The sequence below is a fragment of the Leucopleurus acutus genome (assembly GCF_964270905.1).
Source record: "Leucopleurus acutus genome assembly, chromosome: 14".
NCBI classification, from domain to species: Eukaryota; Metazoa; Chordata; class Mammalia; order Artiodactyla; family Delphinidae; genus Leucopleurus; species Leucopleurus acutus.
Genome location: NC_139156.1, coordinates 38,029,736 through 38,053,040, shown reverse-complemented (window position 1 = coordinate 38,053,040; position 23,305 = coordinate 38,029,736). Strand labels below are relative to the sequence as shown.

General features: G+C 39.3%; 1 protein-coding gene across 4 annotated transcripts in view; it reads left to right on the top strand.

The window, feature by feature from the left end:
- Nucleotides 1–23,305, top strand: part of PAPSS2 (3'-phosphoadenosine 5'-phosphosulfate synthase 2) — a 79,731-nt gene that overhangs the window by 855 nt on the left and 55,571 nt on the right. The window lies entirely within an intron of this gene.

The window sequence follows — 23,305 nt, the reverse complement described above, 5'->3', positions numbered from 1 at the left end:
TCCTCGAAAAGTTTCTTTCCCACTTAGTGATAGGGGCTCCTATAAAATTTGCATCCTTAAACATGGCAGCAGTGATCATAGACTCTTAGAGTCGGAAACAGCCTTGTAGCCACCATTTGGGCCACACCAGGGGTGGTCTGCAAGCCTTGTTCAGATCCCAGCCAGCAGTCTGCTGAGCGCTCACCTTTTCACTACCACACTACAAGCCTCAGACGATTATGGTGGTTAGGGAATGGGCTGACCTCTCTCTAACAGTTAGACTTGCGCTTGGCACATAGTAGGTGATCAATAAATAAATGTTTATTACTATTATTATATAATACTTATTACTGAAATATCTTTGAGGTGTTTTTGTGGCAGGCGGCGGGAGAGGTGAAAAAAACATGAATTGGGGAAGGGGAGTGGAGGGGCCATGCAGGGGCCAGAAGTGTGGACTTCAGCACCAAGGGGAAGGGAATGGGGGCTCTTTGGTTTCAGGGAACCACACTGGACCCGCAGGAAGATCCAGGGGGAAGGCGGCATCAACTTGAGAAGGGAGAATGGTCGGGGTCCAGTTGCCTTTTATAGGAGCGATTTTAAAGTGGAGAGACTCTCAGTATTACATTCGAAAATATTGTTAAATGCAAGTCACTTGTGTTTTATTCCTATTTAATTTTATTAATTTCTGTAAAATTCTCAAGGGTATCTTCTAAATGACAACCTGCTGTGGCACTTAGTAGCCTTTTATATCAGTGAGGTTTTAATTCTTACCTCCTTGCTTTCATCAAGAATTCCTTCCCAGTGGGGTTGCTTTGTCAAGCATTAGTAATGAAGGGATAGGTGGTCTTTCCCCTTCATGCCTCCAGTCAGCAAGAGCCTGTGAAGTGAAAGGTTTGAAAACATGGGTTTTACACACTGATCGCGGCAACTGCACAGACAGAGAAAGTGAGAAATTTGAGGGCCGGAGGGTTTGTTTTTTGTATTTACACATTTGGAACCTTCTATTTTTTGTTTGGAGGTGTGTGTGTGTGTGTGTGTGTGTGTGTGTGTGTGTGTGTTCTGCATAGGATGAAATTAACACCTGAAACAGCTAGTAGGACTTGTGAACTTTTATTTAGCCAACATGGTTATAATCCAGGGCACCAGCACAAGTTCCCCAAAGGGGCGGATAGACACTATTGGGTAAAGCAAGTCAGCTGTAAATGCATATGAAATCTCTCAAGCTTTAAATATTAATTCAAAATGTGTTTTGAAACTTTGCAAGCCAAAACAAAATCTGTCCACATGTGTAACCTCTGAACTAATCAATTATTTGAGAAGTGAGTCTTGCTGATCTAGGAAGGTTTCCTGGAAGTGAGGCTGGGCTGATCTTTTTAGGGACTCGCAGAAATCATTACATTATGTTCTCTGTTGTCAACAGAGGATGATCAATTCACACCCCAGGTACTGCAGTAACTCCAAATATTTCTTGAGCCCCTACTGTGTGCCAGCCAGGATACTGGGGTGAATACATCTTTCCTGGGGTTTTTTTAGCCACACTCTCTGGGTGAATATAGCCTTTTAGTTCAGACCACTGTTAGAGGAGTAGGTAGTTTTGGTTTAAATGTGAGAAGGTAGGATGATTTTCTCACAAGCTTGAGAAAAGTAAAAAAGGAAAGTTTCTTTTATAAGGGAAGGTAGCACATTCCTCCTGTGTTAGGCATCCTTACCATGGCAACCAAAGACAGCTACGTGTCACAGCCCTCCCTCCCACCCTTGATTTACTTCCAACCCTGGCCACCTCCCATCCCGTCAACACACACACATAGATCCCAGGAGAAGGAAGGAGGCAGACTGCAGCCAGAGGACTGGAAAGAAAGGCAAAGGCCTGGTCCTTTCTTCTTGCATCATGTCCTGGATTAGCATTTTTCAAGGCCCACAGACAATGTTATGTCCTGGACACAACCAATCTAAAAAAGTCAACTGAGATATTAAAATATTTTCTAAAGGGTCAAACAAGCCAGTGTTTGGAAGGGAATGAAGGGCTACTGAAAAGTTAAAGCTCTCCCTAAATGTAAGTGATTATCCACCTTTTTATTATTTTAAAAACTCTGTACAATATTCCATTATTTTCCTGGAGGTAGCTACTTTTAAAACTATTTGAAGATGCTGTGTAAGACAAGACATGAATTTCCAGATGAGCAACCATTGGAAGGAAGGAAAAACAAATACTTCCCAGAGTCCTGGCCCTAAGCTGTGCTGTATTTCATTTCATCCTCACAGCAGCCTTCACCCCAGAAAACCGAGCCTCACTTCTAGGGGAGGAGAAATGCCAGGAGCAGGTCAGGATTTAAATTCAAGTTTGTTCAACTTTGAAGCCCCTGCTTCGGCTCCCTCTATTTCTCTGGCCCATAAATTTCCTCATCTGTAATGACTTACCCCTTACAATTGTTGTGAGGAGTAAATAACTCCTAAAAACTGTCTTACTCAGTTCAAGGCCCATATGCAGTTGCTACTGTTATTATTTTTATTACACCATACTGTCTTGGTTTGCCCAGCAAGGAGAAGAAAGCACAGGTCAGACCATTCCAAAGGCTCAGTAAATGACAACCATGAGAATATTTAATAAAAGCAAACAAATAAAGAAGTATAGAGGTGATGATTTGAATTCTAATTGTAAAAAGCTGAATAGAAGACAAAGGTTGATAATTAGTGTGGACATACCAGAGTAACCCAAATAATCAGCAAGATTTTGCCAACAACCTTGGCCAAGAAAGGCAATCTATATATAAGTAAATTTTAGACTAATTTCTCTTCACCCTTCCTGTGCCTTCAACTGTTTCCAGATCTATCTTAAAATTAATGTTGTCTGATTCATGCTGTTATTCCATGATCATCTCTTTGGACTTTTACTGTTAAAGATAAATATCATTAACTGAGTTTTTTTTATCTCTGAGATAGTTATCTTTATCTTTCAGCACTTTGTCTTTCTGTTAATGCATGTGGCTCTCTGGTTTGCTTAGAGGATAATTAGGCTGAACTCAAACATGGAACCTTTAGGGAATGAGAGTCTGAGAAAGGAATCAGTGATGTCAATTTCAGTCCTAGGCGATTACTGTTTATTTCAAAACCTGTCACTAAATAGTAATGGGCACTCATCTTTGTGTTTGGAAGTCTTTGGAAAACACAGAAACTAAAAGTAAATAAACATAAATATAATGGCATTTCAACTAACCTTTCATCCCTTAGGTGATTTGCTCATCCGACAGGTGAAATGGCACCTGTCCCCAGCAACTTTGCATAGAGCCTGGCACTGAGTAGGTGCTCCGTAAATATTTTTTGCATAAAAGGCTGCAGATTCATTAGTGAATGAATTTGTTTTTAGCATCTCTATTTTGCTTAGATTTCCCCCACTCCCCTCTTACCTGTCTGCTCTTGGGTGCTTGCTTATTTTTGCCTGGATATTCATCATTACCACTGAAAAATTTCCTGTAGGGATTCTTTGAGGCTTAGGATGAATGGCCTTCCCCCCACCCTGCCAGCCCCCTGGAGGACTTGCTTTTGTCTCTGCCAGGTGCCTGGTGGCACTACTAGTCTGGCACCACTTTGACCTAAACTTACCACTTAAAGTTTTTTAGACCACCCAGGTGACGTGAATTCGAGCTGCAGTTTTGCACACAGGGACCAGCTGGTGAGTACAAGTCCTCATGGACTACGCCCCTGTGCCTCCTTATGTACACTTCCCATGTCAAGGCCATTGTCCCTGCAGTCTTTCGGGGTGGGAAGTGGGTTGATTCTGGTTCACTGTTATTTTTAGGGGGTGACTCTTGGGAAACTCAGCTTAGTGTAGACAAAGGCTTTTGTATTCTCCCCACTTGGGTACGTTCTAGTCTTCAATTTCTGTTTCACCTCCCCCGTGAGGCTGTCAAAATCCATGCACATCTGCCCCTTATCAGGGCAAAAGTGCCTCCCCGCTTGCTTACCTCTTAGGGTCTTGCTTTCCCGCACATTTTGGCCTGGTAGTTCCTTACTATCTTCTCGGGTATTTGATGTTTCTAATTAGATTATTGTATATTATAGCCTGCACTTGAAATTTGTTTTTATGAAGGATGGGACTGTATAACCTGGACCATCATCTCTGGAAACAAAAAAATCTCTGCCTTTTCTTGATTCCTGTGTATCCTTAACATTTCATGTCATACCTTTCCCTTATTATACCTAGGACATTCTTATAAAAGCAGTACGTTAAGAACAAGTAAACTTAAGTCAGAAATATTTAATTTAAATTAAATATTTAATATCCTTTTAAAATATTAAATATCCTTTTTCCCTACAAAGTGCTAAGGTCTGGGCTGGGGGCGGAGGAGGTGAGCAGTGCTCACCTCGTCTTGTGGCCTCTGCCTTACAGGCATCCGTAGAGATGTGCATTGTCCTGTCTCATCCTTAGTATTGGTCCAGTTCAAGTGCATTCCTGTCTGAAAGCTCCTTCAGTTTCAGCACCTTTCCTTGCTTTTCTCATGCTCTCGTGGGTACTTTGAGGTCATTGTGCTGCCCCAGCACAGCTCTGGGGGAAATTCGGTTAGGCTATCTAAGATCTTTGATATTGCCCCCCTACTCCCAGAAGGGTGGGAACTGTGCTTCTGCTCTGGTGTGACGATGCTGGGACTTTGAGGGGCTCCAGGGGCTGCTGGCGTCTGTCCCTGCTTCCTCTCCCTTGGGATCTGTTGAGGCTCAGCAGCACAGCCAGTGCCCCTGCTTTCAGGGTCCCCGAAGCTATTTGGTTCCTCTTACCGCAAGCCCAGCACCAGGCCCAGGACACCACTCCCCTTCTCAGACTCACACTGGCATCTAAGCTCCCTTTGTTTCTGATAAATATTAAATAGAACTTTTTCAGAAAGGTTAATTAACATTAACATTGGATTCGTGACAAATGTGGTCTTATGGATCCTCTTTCCTGCCTTTTGATCACCAAATAATTTTTTTTCAGTTTAGAATAAGTTGGCACACAAAATGGAAATATTTTTTTCTCTCTGCAAAAGAGCCATTGTATTAAAACTTAAAATCTAACTTGCCTCTGATAATACATGGTGCGTAAGGTGACTTCCATCAGTTGGCTGGTGTGACTTCCTTTAAAATCTAATCAGCAATTCTTTCTGTATTTCACAGTTACTCCTGAAGTTGATTTTTCTATTACTGGTATTGTGAAAACATGTGTGCAGCATAAACATGGCAAGCTCAATCTAATATCTGTCTAGCACCAAATATTAAATTTTGGCAAAAAAAATGTGACCTGTTATCAAGCTTTTCTAAAAGAGTTACATAAATATATCAAATGCTACATCATTAAAAGTGATCATTTCTATGCTAGGTTAATATTTGCTTTAAATATCTAGTTAATATCTTTATATGTTTTGTTATAAAAATATGGATTTTTATCCACCAAGCATCTATGTCCAGTCTAATATTACAATTACTTTTTTTTCTTTTTAATGCGTGCTGAGGGTGGGCTTGAAAAATTATTTGCAGACTTTGCTTGGAGACCTAAACCACCTACAGTGTAGTCTGAGATTTTATCCCCATTACTTCATTCATCTATACCTTCCCTAATCATTTATTTATGGATAACTCATGCTTTCTCAACTTTTAGCAAAATAGGCAACTAAGATGTTGGTGATGATTTTTATTTTTATATATTTCCTACTGTTAAAAACCTGAATTAACTTTTTCGTCCTCTGCTGTGATTCCATTGTATATTATTTTGTTTTCCTTTAAGAGCTCTGAAAACTTTTCCTTTTTTAGTTCGTGTCAGATCCTCACTTACGTATTTGTTCACTTCATTCACTCAACAAATACTTTTTGAATGACCCAACCAGGACCTTTCGTTTCCATAGTTTACTAGAGCTACCAAAGCCTTATATTCTTATTTATTTATTTATTTATTTATTTATGTTTGGCTGCATTGGGTCTTCGTTGCTGCACGCGGGCTTTCTCTAGTTGCAGTGAGCGGGGGCTACTCTTCGTTGCAGTGCGCGGGCTTCTCACTGTGGTGGCTTCTCTTGTTGCGGAGCACGGGCTCTAGGCGCGCGGGCTTCAGTAGTTGTGGCACGCGGCCTGAGTAGTTGTGGCTTGCGGGCTCTAGAGCGCAGGTTCAGTAGTTGTGGCGCACGGGCTTAGTTGCTCCGCGGCATGTGGGATCTTCCAGGACCAGGGCTCGAACCCATGTCCCCTGCATTGGCAGGCGGATTCTTAACCACTGTGCCACCAGGGAAGTCCCCAGCCTTATGTTCTTTAATTATAGTTTTTTAGGCCATTCAAACACTGTCTTTAAACTATTCAGAACATAGCGTTTACTTTTTCTAACTGCAACACCCCACCCACAACTTGTGTATTCTTTCAACCTTCTGCCCAGTCAGTATTACAGTGACCTTGGGCCAAAAGCAATAAAATTTCCAACTGATTTTTCATACATTTTTTAAAATCCCTTTTTTTCTCCTAAATTAAAAATTTTAATTATTTACTTTTTATTCAGGCTGTTCCTACTTTAAAAATGTATTTTTTAAAGAACCCTAGCACTTTACTTCTGGAAGGAAAATTAAGAGCTCATGTTCAAGCCATTCAAGTTGATACACAGTATTTCAGAGCTTTGCTAAGCCCCACGACCATCTTCCTGGCCAGCTGGTTGGTGAAACCACCACTGAGCTGGAACTCTGAGCACCTAAATACAGGCCTAGCACTTTTCTTTTTATTGTGTGCCCTTTGAAAGAGGCCTTTCCCATTTTCTATAGCTTTGTTTTTTCTTTTACATACTGGGAAATAGTTTCCATAAATTTAAAAAAAAAAAAAAACACTCCCAAGTTGGTTATCAGTGAGTCACAGTTACACTTTTTTTTTTTTTTAAATAAATTTATTTATTTATTTATTTTTGGCTGTGCTGGGTCGTCGTTGCTGTGCGCAGGCTTTCCCTAGTTGCGGCCAGTGGGGGCTACTCTTCGTTGCGGTGCGCGGGCTTCTAATTGTCATGGCTTCTCTTGTTGCGGAGCATGGGCTCCAGGCGTGCAGGCTTCAGTAGTTGTGGCACGTGGGCTCAGCAGTTGTGGCTCGCAGGCTCTAGAGCTCAGGCTCAGTAGTTGTGGCGCACGGGCTTAGCTGCTCTGCGGCATGTGGGGATCTTCCCAGGCCAGGGCTCGAACCCGTGTCCCCTGCATTGGCAGGCGGATTCTTAAACCACTGCGCCACCAGGGAAGCCCCACACTTACACTTTGATTTAGCTTTAGCATCTTGTTTTGATATTCTGGAGATAGAAAACACGCATCAGAGAGCAGTGTTTGAAAAATGTAACTTTACCATTTTGAAATATTTTTCATGGGCCAGTCTGTTTCTCTTTAGAAAATTCAGCTCATACCCTCCCAAACTCCCCAACCTCACATACTCTTCCTTAAACCTTCTCAAACAGTTTAATCATTTTATCAAAAACAGGAAAAAAGGTAATAATGATTGCATAGTGTGCAATACAGATAAAAGTATATTAGGCAAAAGTTGGGGCAAGTTCAGTTATACATTAAGGTCTCAGTTCTTGTTGTAGTTCTCGGAATTTCCAGTTTTATCTCTAAATCCATTCATTTCCATTGTTTCCTAAGTTCATGAAGTACAATGAAGTCGATCACAATAATTGTGTGGTCCTGCCAACCAAATCTAACTAATTGCTGAGTTCCAATAGAATCTTTTCCTGAATTATATGAATAAGTACAGCTCTTGGGCCATTGTGTCACTAATACAACAATGTTCCTAGTAGTTACTAAAAAATAAAATTAAAAAATTTGCATTCATCTACTGTGTTTAAATTAGCCATTTGACTAAGAAGAGATCTAATAAAACATAGAGATTACAATTCTGACTATGGGATTTGCATATTTATCAAGAGTTTCGATTTTTAGAGCATGTTTTGTTAGAAAATTCCCACTCTGTTGTGACTTGTTTATCATCTGCATTGAGAACCTCTGATGTGGCAGGCACTGTTTCCAGAGCCTGCCTGTGCATTAACTCATTTAGTCCTCACCATCTCCTGAAGCAAGTTTGTGAACACATAGTCAGGAGGGAACTCATTTAACTGAAATAAATCTTTAGCGAGTTCCCCACAGGAGAAGTTAAAATCTACAGCTCCTCTGTAGTTAATAAGTTGTTTATTTCATAGAGGGAATGAGACAAACGCCAAGTAGCAAACACAGCAGGATTGGGCAACTAGTAATATATTACTGCTTCATTTGTAAAATATTTTGTCAGCTGCCTACTGCTGATATCTCAACATAATAATAAAGAATTCTATTGAGACATTCCCCAGCACTTTTGTAAAAAGAATAAGCGACATACACTCGCAAATGCATGTTACCTTTGCCATCACACACATTTCTTTCTTTATGGTGACATAAGGTGAATAATTGGAAAATAAATTTTCTTTGTGCTCAGACTCAACAAGTAGGGGTAATAGTTTTTATTGCCTAGTTTTACCACTAGGTCAGTATTCAACAAATGTGAACAGAATGATTTGTTTCCACTAAAGCTGCTAATACTTGAGCCAAGTTGTAACAGTGATTTGTCAATGATAAAAGGAAACCAGGCTACCCATGTATTTTTCACAAAATAAAAATTTGACCTACCTGGAAGTCAAGGCTTAAGGATGTTGGCAACCAGATAATGCTTCCATTTCACTGGGGACCAATGAGGAGTGCCTGGAAATTGTGAGGTCCTAAATGGTGCTTTCCATGACGTTTGGAAGAAACATTTGGGGAGTTTGTCTCATTCTGTCATCATAGGTCGGGAAAGTCTTAAGTTTTCAGCAATCCTGGGCCATAGCCTCATTGACAGCCACTAGGAAGACTTGGATTCTGATTGCCAGGAGACCACTGTGTAAAAGGCCGGAGCCCACACTCAAGGGGAGAAGAGCAGCGTTGGCTGCGTGTAACTGTAGGGGCTGAGATCGAAATCCTTTAATAGAGAGGTTACCTTATTTAAATGAAGGGAGTAGTAGTGACAGTAGAGAAATTAAATCTCAGAATCCATGCGTTCACAGTGTGAGACACCTTGGGTACAAAATTCTGTTAAAAGGATGTGTTGCCTCTGCTTAGTCAGCCATTCAGTGAATGGAAAAGTCTGAGTCATCATAAACACCTGGTTTCTTCCATTTTCTTCTCAGTGTTGAGGCTCTGGTTTAATAAGTCCTTTAAACATCACATTGTGATGTTCATTCTTGATTAGGTTAAGAGTCTCCCTCAAGGTTGAGGAAGGTACCTTGTTGATCCAGTTGAGTTCCTTAGATAGGGGAAGGGAACAAGCATTTATTCGGGGACTTTCCATACAGTAACTCATCTCCTCCTCACAGTAACCTATGGAGTAGTTGATGTTCTTATCCCCATTTTATAGTTGAGAACAATAAGGCTTATTGAGATTAAATAACTCGCCTTAGGATGCATTAGTGTGAGTGGCAGAGCTGACTCCCTCCTAAATTCGAATGCCATGTTTTCAATGATTCTTTTTTTTTTTCATTCGTTAATGTAATAGATGTCATGGATACTACAACTGTCAAAATGAAGATTATTCTGATGATTGAAACATACATTTAAACTTTGTGGATACAGATTAATGCAGTGAAGAGACTGAAAAGATTAGGTGGTCGCTTTGAAAGGGATTTTCCTCAGGTGCTTTTTGGAATGTTGTATATAATCTTTAGAAGATGTGGATTTGAGCAAATGCCATTAAAAGGCAATAAATGTTAGTTTGGATGACGCTTTGCGGCCAATTTTAGGAATGGTAGTGTTTGGAATCGAACCCAACATTTCACCTTAATAATACAAAGCTTCAGTGTTCTAGTGGGTGAATGCATATACCCAAGAAAAAGTGTCCTTAGAAATAATTGCAGTGACTTACATGTAACTCTAGACCTGGCCTTGTTCATTATGTGGGCGCTGCACAGTCGAGCATTCATGAGTTACAAGTTCCCAAAGCCCCACAAGCTACAGGCCTGTTCTCTGGATGTACTAGAGGTTTCATTGACATTTCCACAGCTCAGCACAGAATTTTAATCTTTCATGGTTCAAGGAGCTTGTGTCATATACACAGCCTCATTACCAGAACCAATTGCAAAAGAATATGAAGAAAATACACAGAGGTAATGAAACACAGCCTTCAGTGGAACACTTACAGGGCTGGTGTTTAGAAGGGCAGCTAAGACCTGTGCTGAACACTATAATTGTGTGGTTTAGAGCATCTTCTGAAGGCAGTTACACATTTCTAGGAGACTTGATTTGATGTGTATTGTGTTTCCATGAGGGCAATTGCCCCCTCCCTGAATTATAGCAGGGTTCCTCTGGGTCTGCATTAATACCTTTCTTTCATCATACTCATCAAGGCTTATTCATAAATTCTTATTAATTATCCTAGCCGCTCTCTAGAATGGGTAGGTATAAGGATTACAAATCTTTACTAAAATAAAGAGATGGGATAAATTCCCTACACCTTCTGGTGAGCCCATATAATAGTAGAGACAACCCAAGTTTGCCAAGTTCAGTGGCCTAGTTCTTTGTTTTGTCTCCAAGCAGACAGAAGCTCAGGGACACCTGAATGATATTTAGAATGAAGGCTTTCTTATTGGGATTGTACCAAGTTAATTGTGTGCTGTGAAACACCATATGGCCTCATTTTCATTGGAACATCTAGTGCTGTAAACACTACAATACATGAATTAAGTGATTCAGCTAATTATACCCATTTTTTATATGCTTCTAAAAAAATAGCACGTGATCCTTTAAATAGAGAAGGTTGTGTATTCAAATTTTATTACCATTTTTTCGGTGTTGTGTCTGTATGTTTATTTTAATGAGGAGACTGGAAACTAAACCATTTCTTTGCTGCTAATTCATGCTGGATTACCTTCTTATTTCCATGGGACATATGAATTCTGAAGCCACGTCTGTCTCCATGATAGCACCCTGCTTGGATCTGTGTATAGTTGCATATAAAGTATAGAAGGAGTTATTACCTTAAAAAGCTGATTTAGACAGAGGCTTGAGGAAAGAGAAGGATACAAGAGTCAAGGAGGTATCTGGAGAAAACTTGATCCTGTAGACCAGCAGTTAAGAAATTATGTCCTGTGGCCAAATCCAGCCCTCATCCTGTTTTGGTATAATCTGTAAGCTAAGAATGGTTTTTAAATGGTTGGGTAAAAAATCAAAGGAAGAATTATATCTCACAACATGTGAAAAGTGTATGAAATTCAGATTTCAGTGTCCATAAATAAAGCTTATTAGAACACAGTGATGCCCATTTATTTACATGTTGTGGCTGCTTTCACTGCAGAGATGAGTATTTGCAATAGACTCTATGGCCTGTAAAGCTGAAAATATTTGTTATCCGCCTCTTTAAGAAAAGTGAGCCACCTCCTGCTTTTGACAATGGGGGACCAGTGTTCAGTTCCGACTGACTTAGGTCAATGGCCTGTCAGCACATCACTCACATCTGACTTCAGAAAGCTGAGTACCCAGCTCTACTTCATGAGCCCCCAGTTGAATCGTGTTTGCTGTATTGCCATTGTTTTGTTTTAAAAAAAACATTACTTTTTAAAAAGTTCTAGGGAACTCATTGTTATGTCTCTTTTAATGATATTATTGAAGATATTGTTCATTAATTACAACGCATGATATTCTCTTTATAAAGATCCATGGGAGAAATACCTCTTCAGTCTTAGTACCAGAAAGGCTGTATTTTTTCTGAGGATTTGTGTGTGTGTGTGTGTGTGTGTGTGTGTGTGTGTGTGTGTAATCCTTTGGAAACTGTGCATTCTGTGACTGTCCAGCTTTATTTTTGCCAAAAAGCTCGGAAGCAAATTTGTGGCTCACTTTCTATTTTTGCACCAGCTTCGTGCTTGGTATCATTTCACTTTATGCCCCTTATGTTGTTTTCTCTTTTTCTCATCCACTCAGAAGTGAGCTTTTGCTGTGCTTTATGGATCCTGTAAGTCACTGTACATGTTTTAGGAACTATGCAAAACATTAAAACATAATTAAAAATAAGATGCGTTTGAACTTTAGCTCCAGAAACTCACAGAGCATTTCTTACGGTCCCACCTCAGAGAGCCCTTCACCTTTTCCCTACTGTTTGGTGACTTTCCAGGGCTCTGTGTCTGCAGGACCTTATGGAAACCAATCCTTGAAATGCTTATTAAGTGCTTTGTGGTCTAATGTTCTATCCTTGCTGGAGACGTATCATCAAACCCCCTCAAGATGGATAAAGATATAGATCAGAAGTTCTTCATCTGGAGTCCAGAGGATTTAGGAGGGTTGTGAACTTAGATGGGGAAATTATTTTTATAACCTATAATAGAAATGTCTCACTTCCTTCAATGATGATCACAGACAACAGATCATAGCAGTATTAACAGTACCTGTGATTATATCAGCAATGGAAGTTACAGATATTTTCATATCACGTAAGTTGTTGCCGATATTGCTGATGTCATGAAAATAACTGTGTTCTTCATTACTCCGAAATTTAGATGATTACTATAGCTGTCTACCTAAACATCAGGATCTTGTTTTTTAATATGCTGATAAAGAAGGACATTTATTACTGTCCTGTAATTTTACAAAACCATTTTGATAACTAATTCATTTTTTTTTCTTTGCAGTCATTTGTGTTTTATGCATTTAAAAACATTTTTCTGAGAAGGGGTCCATAGGCTACCAAAGGAGTTCTTGACTCAAAAAAGGATAAGAAAGCTCTGTGCATGGGTACACCCACGCAGGCCCACACACACAGTTTTTACAGGCAGTTCCAGAGGGTTCACAGATGCCCAGACAAGGCCCATGTCTAATATGCAGTTTAAGAACTCAGGCCCTATTGGCTAAAATCCAAGCTAGAACGTCACATGAGGGAGGGTTTTTATTTTGTTTTATTTTCTGAGGCCCAGTTCAAATGAATTCCTTCTAAGAATCAACCTGCAGTGCTTAGTCATAATCTTAGTCATAGTATTGATTCTGGCTGTTATCATTTAGCATTATCTCTTTTATCCAAAAAGCAAGGAATGAACATGTCTTCATAAAGTAACCTCTTGGCTTTTGCCTTATCAACTCTTGATGTTTTTCAGTGAGAAATTAAAAACCTACCATTTCACACTGTTTGATTTTTAATTTCTATTGAAAAGAGCTTTGAGTCTTTGAATGGTCAGAGCTTGATATGTACGTATGTCATAAATTTGGAATTGGATAAAAAGTACCAGTGCCTCCAGATGTTAATGACATAATACCTTTCGTGTTCTGTGCCTTGAATGTTTTTATTGATGTTATCTTTACTAATCAAGCATATTTTTTTGTTCATGAAGCCATAGTTCACGTGAGAATATCATTCTCTGATGATATTTGTGTGTTGTACACCCCTGCTTAGGGTTTGCTTTACACTTGCACGGCTTTTATGTTTTTTTGAGTTCCATTTCTTGTGCTGGTATTCTGAATTCTCCCCTTCATTTATTGAGATCTCAGTGGGACCTTAGAGGTTATCTAGTCTGGTGTTTCTCAACCCTGCTGCACTTTACAAAATATTGATGCCTGGACACCACTCCCAAAAATCTGATTGAATTGGTCTGTGTGGGGTTCTTTAAAAGCTGGGTAAGAGGTTCCTCGGTTCTGCCTGCCTTGAGAACCAATGCCTAGCTTAATTCCTTCCCCATACAAATGTGGAGCATTGTGACATGCCTGAGGACCTCCAGCTAGCTAGTAACAAATGGGTTTTCTCTACTTCAGAATGCTATTTGCTATTTTCAGATTTTTTTTTCAAAAACGCTAGGCCATTTACCAGCTAACGCAGACTTCTGGGATGGCTGCGTTCCTCACAGAATATTTAAAATTAAATATTACGGCTGGAATGTTTAAAAGCTTGCCACCCTTGTCCTATTTTAACATTACCTAATGAACAGACAGCTTTCTGGAAAAACCCGGAGATCATTCTTTCTTAGTCAGTTGTTCCTGGCTGTGGTGACAACTTATCCCTGGAAATTTGCCCCATTCCCAAATCACAATTAAGAGAGTGGCTTGTTTTTGTAAGTAGCTTGTAATTCCTGATAATGTAAGTCTCCAGATCTTACTGTTGAACCTGGCACGTTCCAACAGGAATAAATCTAAAAAGATTCCCTTGTCACATTTGATGGCCTTGAATATTAAAGACCCACATTGGAAGAACTCTCCAGAAATCAGCCTGCCTTTCCATTGTGATTTGTCTGTGTAACTCTGACATTTCTAGGAAAAATATATAAATACCTCATGGGCAGAAATGCTGTCCGTTTATATATTTCATACCTATCATCTGAATTTACTAAGAATGAATCAAATTAATTTATAACCATCTGCCTTTTCCACCCAAGCTAATAAACTTCTTGCCTTGTTTTGTCTGATCATGGAGTTTGATCAACTTTATTTATCTCATTGGGTTTAAAAATTAATAATGCATTGCCTTATATGGCACTTATCTTCATAGAGATTATTCATTCTTAATGTAGTAAATGAAAGGAAAAAACAGATTTAATATAGATATTTGACTTAAAAAGATTAGATGGCTAATGCAATTCTTTATTTTCTAATTTATTTTTTATTGCAGTATAATTGATTTATAATGTATTAATTTCAGGTGTATAGATTTCAGGTATAATATATATATATTTTTTTCAGATTCTTTTCCCATATAGGTTATTTCAAAATACTGAGTATAGTTCCCTGTGCTATACAGTAAGTCCTTGTTGGTTATCTATTTTATACATGGTAGTGTGCATACTTTAACTCAAACTCCTAATTTATCTCTCCCCCTGCTAATGACAATTCTTAAATTAATGGCAAGTTTTCTGATCTACAGTTGGTTTCTTTAGGACAGCAGCTTTCTTTTTGTTTCTTTTTCCTTCTGTTCCTTTTTTTGTTAATTAATTAATTAATTTGGTTGCGCCGGGTCTTAGTTGTGGCAGGCAGGCTCCTTAGTTGCTGCATGCGAACTTTCAGTTGCTGCATGCATGTGGGATCTAGTTCCCTGACCAGGGATCGAACCCGGGCCCCTTGCATTGGGAGCGTGGAGTCTTAACCACTGCGCCACCAGGGAAGTCCTCCTTCTGTCTCATTTTGAAGTGAATTTCGTTACAGGTATTTTGAAAGCAATGTGTCCATATATATTAAACCTAAAAGAATTAAAATTTTCCTTTTCCTATAGTTCTCCTATAAAACTATCAGGACAGAAAATAAATTTCACCTACAGCAGGTCAGAATACCTTGGAATCAAAAATGACACAGTGGGCTTCCCTGGTGGCACAGTGGTTTAGAATCCGCCTTTAGAACCCAGGGACATGGGTTTGAGCCCTGGCCTGGGAAGATCCCACATGCCTTGGAGCAACTAAGCCGCCTGTGTGCCATAACTACTGAGCCTGTGCTCTAGAGCCCGTGAGCCACAACTGCTGAAGCCCACACGCCTAGAGCTCGTGCTCCCCAGTAAGAGAAGCCACCGCAATGAGAAGCCCGCACACCACAACGAAGCGTAGCCCCTGCTCACCGCAACTAGAGAAAGCCCACACGTAGCAACGAAGACCCAACACAGCCAAAAAAAAAAAAAAAAAAGCCCCAATGCCTTCTTTAAAAAAAGAAAAATCTGATACAAAAATGACACACTAAATGGCTTGGCCTCTAGAGAAGAACAAGAAGAAAAGGGAATTCTGCACTAAGCCCTCTCACCAGCCCTGTATAGAATCAGCACCAAGAACTGTCAAGTAAATTGCCTCCCCAAGGAAGCTCTGTGTTCCTCTTCTAGATCATCTTCATTTTTGCAGGCAATATAATTTTGAAATTTTGTAGAGTAGAATCCCTTTATCGAGTTATTACTGGAGAGCTATCTGCTATCTCTTTATAGGATAACAACATTATCTACATAATATATAAGGTTTATATTATATGCATGCATGTGGATTGTACTTTGAACCACTTTATGTCTAGGGCCGATTCTAGATCTGTACCTGCCAAAGGATGAACATTCAAAAAAATGTGATCACAGAGTTGAGAAAACAATCTCTTCTTTTTAGCTATTCTTAGCCTTATGAATATAGATAAGCATTTAAATGTATATTTTAATAATTAATTTTGAAAAGAAAATATTTGATGGAACAAAGATTTAAGCAATAAAAAACCCCCCATAAAACTATGAGGAAAAAATATGGATCTTTTATGATCTCACAGCTGAGAAGACCTTTCTAAGTGTGACACAAATTCAGATACCACACACACACAAATATACACACACACAAATTTTTTAATTACCTGCCAAAATTAAAAAATTAAATCAAATCAAAAGACAAACAACAACCTAGGGGAAAATTTCTAATTCAGAGAAGACACAGTTCTGCTTTCCAAAATATACAGCACTCCTACAAATGAGTATTTAAAAAAATCAGCAATCCAATAGAAAAAAATGTGGAAAAAGAACATGAATTTCACAGAAAAAGAAATACAAATGGCTCTTAAACATATGAAAAGATGCTGAATCTCATTCATTATAAGAAATACAAATTAAAAGTATGAGATTGAATTTTTCATCTATCAGATTGGCACAGGTAAAAACTTAAGCCAATATGTTATATTGGCACATGTGTGAGACAAGAAACAGTCTCATACACTGCTAGTGGAGATGTATATTAGTACAATCTCCATAGAGGTGTTTGGAAATATCTATTAAAATTAATATTGAGCATATCCTTTGAACTAGCAATTCAAATTCTGGAAATTTTTCTATAGAGATCTTACAAATGGGTAAGATGATGTACATGCAAGGATATTCTTGGTAACATTTTGTAACAGAGGGTTGGAAACAGCCTAAATATCAATCAATAAGAGAATTCTTTAAGTACATGTTATGGACTATTTTGTTATTATAATATATGCATAGTAGAAATTAATTTGCCACTGTTAATAAAGAATGAGTTGTCCCCTAATTATACCAATATGGAAAGATTTCCAAGCATTTTGTTAAGTAAAAAAGGCCTGGTGCAAAAGAGTATTTATAGGCTCGTAACATTTGCGAGAAAAAGGAAAAAAGATGCATATAGTTATAAGTGCATAGAATATCCCTGGAAGGATGCATAGTAAATTAATAGTATTATTGCCTCCAGCAAAGAGAACTGAGTGGCTGGGTAGGAGATTTACTTTTCAAAAAGAGAAAGCTATATCTATCTATCTATCTATCTATCTATCTATCTATCTATCCATCCATCTAGATAATAGCAACTGTGAAAAGTCTGTGATTTTATCCCAGTTGCAATCTAATAAGTTAACTTGCCATAGTTGCATGGTTGCTGGCAGAAAACAAAACTCCTGAGTCAGAGACAAAGGGCTTTATTACTCATAGCACAGCAATCAGTATGAGCATCAGTGTGTGTTGGTTTCTCTTGCCCCCATCTCCCAAGCGGGTGACATGGGTGCATCTAGATGGATATCCGCACAAGCAGTGAGTTTTATTATAGGAGAGGAACAGTAAGTGAAGGGAACCTGAATCTTTTTTATGATGGGCAGTAGAGAGGCTGACCCTTTGCTCTGGAGGAGACATTATCTCTCTCATCCAAGGCCGTTCACTATACAAACATCCTTGAAAAGATAGTCTGAAATAAAAGGCAATTAACACTCTGAACATCAAAAGATGTACAGAGACACAAGAGAACAATGGAGAATTGTCTGTCTCTTGTTTATTTGTAAATATGTGCATTCATATACATATATGAGGTTTGAAGGCTAACAGTAACTCCTGATCATTTGAGCCTTTCAGATAAATTGTGTGGAGTGTGAACTCATTGGTTATTGTTCAGATTACTAGGCCTGGATCTGGTGTCACTTAACTGCCTCCATCAAAGAACGCTATGTCCATCCACCTCACTATTCCATTGTATATATGTGCCACATCTTCTTTATCCATTCATCTGTTGATGGACACTTAGGTTGCTTCCATGTCCTAGCTATTGTAAATAGTGCTGCAATGAACATTGTAGTACATCTCTCTCTCTTTTTTTTTTAAATTTATTTTATTTATTTATTATTTTTGGCTGCATTGGGTCTTCGTTGCTGCACGCAGGCTTTCTCTAGTTGTGGCGAGCGGGGGCTACTCTTCCTTGCGGTGTGAGGGCTTCTCATTGTAGTGGCTTCTCTTGTTGCGGAGCATGGGCTCTAGGTGTGCGGGCTTCACTAGTTGTGGCTTGTGGGCTTCAGTAGTTATGGCTCACGGGCTCTAGAGCGCAGGCTCAGTAGTTGTGGTGCACGGGCTTAGTTGCTCCACGGCATGTGGGATCTTCCTGGACTAGGGCTCAAACCCGTGTCCCCTGCATTGGCAGGTGGATTCTTAACCACTGCACCACCAGGGAAACCCCCATGTCTCTTTTTGAATTAGGGTTTTCTCAGGGTATATGCCCACTAGTGGGATTGCTGGGTCATATGGTAGTTCTATTTTTAGTTTTTTAAGGAACCTCCATACTGTTCTCCATAGTGGCTGTATCAATTTACATTCCCACCAACAGTGCAAGAGGGTTCCCTTTTCTCCACACCCTCTCCAAAATTTGTTGTTTGTAGATATTTTTCTTTTTCTTTTTTTTTTTTTTGCGGTACACGGGCCTCTCACTGTTGTGGCCTCTCCCGTTGCGGAGCACAGGCTCCGGATGTGCAGGCTCCGCGGCATGTGGGATCTTCCCGGACCGGGGCATGAACCCGTGTTCCCTGCATTGGCAGGAGGACTCTCATCCACTGCGCCACCAGGGAAGCCCTGTTTGTAGATTTTTTGATGATGGCCATTCTGACGGGTGTGAGGTGATACCTCATTGTAGTTTTGATTTGCATTTCCCTAATGATTAGTGATGTTAGCATCCTTTCATGCGTTTGTTGGCAATCTGTATATCTTCTTTGGAGAAATGTCTATTTAGGTCTTCTGCCCATTTTTGGGTTGGGTTGTTTGTTTTTTTGATAATGAGCTGCATGAGCTGCTTGTGAAGTAAGTCAGAAAGAGAAAAACCATATGCTAACACATATATATGGAATCTAGAAAAAAGAATGGTCCTGATGGACCTAGGGGCAGGACAGGAATAAAGACACAGACGTAGAGAATGGACTTGAGGACACGGGGAGGGGGAAGGGTAAGCTGGGGCGAAGTGAGAGAGTAGCATTGATATATATACACTACCAAATGTAAAATAGATAGCTAGTGGGAAGCAGCTGCATGGCACAGGGAGATCAGCTCGGTGCTTTGTGATCACCTACAGGGGTGGGAGGGAGACACAAGAGGGAGGGGATATGGGGATATATGTATACATATAGCTGATTCACTTTGTTACACAGCAGAGACTAACACAACAATGTAAAGCAATTATACTCTAATAAAGATGTTAAAAAAAAAAAAGAATGCTATGGCCACGAACTCCATTCTGCACCTGATACACTATCTGTAACTACAAGTTATTGGTCAGGAGAGGCCCCAAGTGAGAGTGAGAACATGTATGAATCCGCACAACTCATTCTCCCCTACTGTAACAAACAACGGGAGTTGCCACCTTGGGCATTTGTAGTACTCTCAGATTTGGGAACTAGACGCATTGTTTTTCTTTAGCTCTGGAGTGAATGCTAAAGAAAGTGCTTCCTTTATTTGGCTTCATTTAGCTCAATTGCACACTGAAATCAGTTTCAGACCTGTGCTTTGCAAAGTATGAATTGAAAATGGGTGGCAGCGGGGAGGGACTTTCTTGGCTTTGGCACCTGGATAACAAAGTAACCCAGGAACAGGCTTTTATTCATCAATGGAACACACTGGATTTGTGTCTCAGAGTTCAGGGTGGGCCAGCAGGAGTCCTGGTGGGTCTGTGGAGGGATGAATTAGCGTCCTGTTGGAAAGGTGCTGAGCCCCTCCTGAGCCACCTTGAATGCCCTCTTTTTGCAGCAGCCACAGCAATGGCCCATATTTTTAAACTTTTTAGTTAAGTATCGTATATAACATATGTATATGAATATATATAAATCTTAAGTGTCTGCCCGATGAATTTTCATAAAGTGAACACACTTGTATAACCAGCACCCAGATTAAGAAACAGAATACTGTCCGAATCCCAGAAGCCCCTTCCAGTCACGAACTCTCCCTCTGAAGGTAATCATCTGATTATTTTTGCCTGGTTTTGAACTTTAGAGTACAACTAGAACTGTATATCATACACGCTGTGTATGGCTTTTCTTGCCTCAAGTTATATTTATGAGAGCCCTCCATATCGTCTGTACTGTTAGTGTGTGGTTGGAATTTGTTCATTCTCATTGCTGCATAGCAGTCAGGGGTGATTTTGTTCCTCAGGGGACATTTGGCAACGTCTGGAGACATTTTCTGGTCATTACAACTGGGGGGAGGGAAAGTTGCTGCTACCCACCCTACAGTGCACAAGGCAGCCCTGCAACAGTGGCCCAAAATATCACTAGTGCTGAGGCTGAGAAACCCTGCTGTATAATAATAATATTCCATCATGTGAATATACCACGATTTATTTACCCACATATTCCTTAGAGCCTCAACTTCAGCATTCATGACCATTATACAGCTCAGGCCTGGCTTCGAAATTCTTGAAACTATGCTTACCACAGTCACATCAGGCTAAAAAAATTACCAAACAGGATATGCTTTTTACATTTAGGATAAGTGTTAGAATCAAAATGAAGTATTATGTGTAGTCTTGGTCATAGACAAAAATTGTATATTTTGGAATCACTACAAGAATTTGAACAGATTCTCAATGAGAGAATGAAATGGGCTAAATCAAGTAAAGATGTGAAGGACTATTGTTAAAAACAGCTTTATTGAAGTATAATTTACATATCATAAAATTCATCTAATTTAAATGCACAATGGAAAGATCCCTAGTAAATTTATAGAATTGTGCAACCCTCACCACAATCTAATTTTAGAACATTTTCATCACACCAAAAAGATCCTTTGTGCCCATTTGTAGTCACTTCTGTTCCTACCCTGAGTCCCAAAAAACCAACAGTTTTCTTTCTGTCTCCAAAGATTTTCCTTTTCTGGATGTTTCCTACAAATGGAAACATAAAATAGGTGGTCTTTTGTGTCTGACTTCTTTCACTTTGCATAATGTTTTCAAGGTTCATGCATGTTGTAGCAGACATCATTACTTTTATTCGTTTTTATGGCTGAATAGTATTCCATTGTATCTGTGTGTCACATTTTGTTTATCCATTCACAAGTTGATGGACATTTGGGTTTTCAGTAGGGACTGTCATGAAAATGAACATGGAGTATTTTTCTTTTAATTGAAGTATAGTTGATTTACAATGTTGTATTAATTACTGCTGCACAGCAAAGTGATTCAGCTATATATATATAATATATATATACATATATATTCTTTTATATTCTTTTTCATTATGGTTTATCACAGGATACTAAATATAGTTCTCTGTACTATACAGTAGACCTTGTTGTTTTTCCATTCTATATATAAAAGCTTACATCTGCTGACCTCAACCTCCCGCTCCATCCTTCCCCCAACCCCCTCCCCCTTGGCAACCATCAGTCTGTTCTGTATGTCTGTGATTCTGTTTCTGTTTCATAGATAGGTTCATTTGTGTCATGTTTTAGATTCCACTTATAAGTGATATCATATGGTATCTGTCTTTCTCTTTCTGACTTACTTCACTTAGTATGATAATCTCTAGTTACATCCATGTAACTATTTCATTCTTTTTTATGGCTGAGTAATATTCCATTGTATAAATGTACCACATCTTCTTATCCTTTCATCTGCGATGGGCATTTAGGCTGTTTTCATGTCTTGGCTATTGTCAATAGTGCTGCTATGACATAGAGGTGCATGTATCTTTTTGAATTATAGTTTTGTTCGGATATATGCCCAGGAGTGGGATTGCTGGATCATATGGTAGCTCTGTTTTTAGAGCCATATTGTTTTCCACAGTGGCTGCACCAACTTACATTCCCACCAACAGTGTAGGAGGGTTCCCTTTAACATGCAGGATTTTGACGCATAGCTAGGTAAATGGCAAACACAAGTAGACTTTTGAAGAAAGGATATGATTCTGGGTCAGATAATCTGTATTATTTTCAAGGCTAATTTGACCAATTAAAAAAAAGAATAGGAAGGGGAAAAGACTGGAGAATGATACGAGGAATATTAGACTTGCAGGAAAAGGAAACCTCTGACATTTACCCATACAGACCCTAGCACTTTTGAAGGCATTTTATAACCAAGTAGCCTAAACTACAGGGCAGCAAAGCTCTGCCTTAAGGCGAAAGATAATAGATAATTGGTTGCACTAAGAGAAGTTCATTAAACACGCCTCATTTTAGTATCTTATGTTAAAATAAATAATAACTCAAAAGGAGAGACCATTACCAGAATGGATACATAAGGGACCAGCATATCCATTAACAAAGAATGGTATAGAGAAAGGGGCACTCAGGTGAAGTCAGGGCTTATACTTCATTGGATTGTGAAGATCACAGACAAAAGCAGCACGAGAGTATTCTTTAAATCATAAGGCAATCTCTACAGATATTAGAGCTTACCCCTTACTAAATAAAGTAAGACCCCCCAAGGCTAAGCATATGGAAATTGGTCGTTGAGAGCCAAAGTAATTACCTAGAGGTAGAATTGCCTCCTCTGGAGCTGAATTTGTGCCAAACACCAGTGGAATGGGGAGCTCCCAAAGTAATGAACCCCTAACCCCACACCCTTCACCTTCACTGAGGGTGTTCACACAGTGGGAACATATTCTTCAGCCCCATGGGATCGTGCGGTTTCATGCAATGGAAGTTGTTCATTTTACTAGACCTGAATAATTATGCAATAGGTGTAGCTGTGAGGGGTCAGGTAAGAATGGAGAGGGTCAGAACACTTTTTGTAAACAGGTTCCTTCTCCTTTCCTCCCCTTCTCACTCCCTCCTTCCAAGGCATAACTTTTTTTTATATAAATAAACAAAATTCTTAACATAGTAAGAATTTTTTTTATGCAATAGAATAAACAAGATAAGGGACTTCTCACATTACAAAAAGACATCCTTCTCAAGGATTTGTTTATACAGCATTACATATACAACATTATATACCCAGTAAGGCAAAATGAAGCTGAACTGTTTAAAAAATTAAGGAAAAGCAAATCTTATAAGTTTTTTTTTCTCATTTTACTAGAAAGGAAGCTAAACTATATCACAAGTTCAAGTTCATATTGTTGGCAAACCTATTAGTGTTTTCCAAGCTTATTTGGACAATGCCCACTTTTTTGTTCCCACAGAAAAC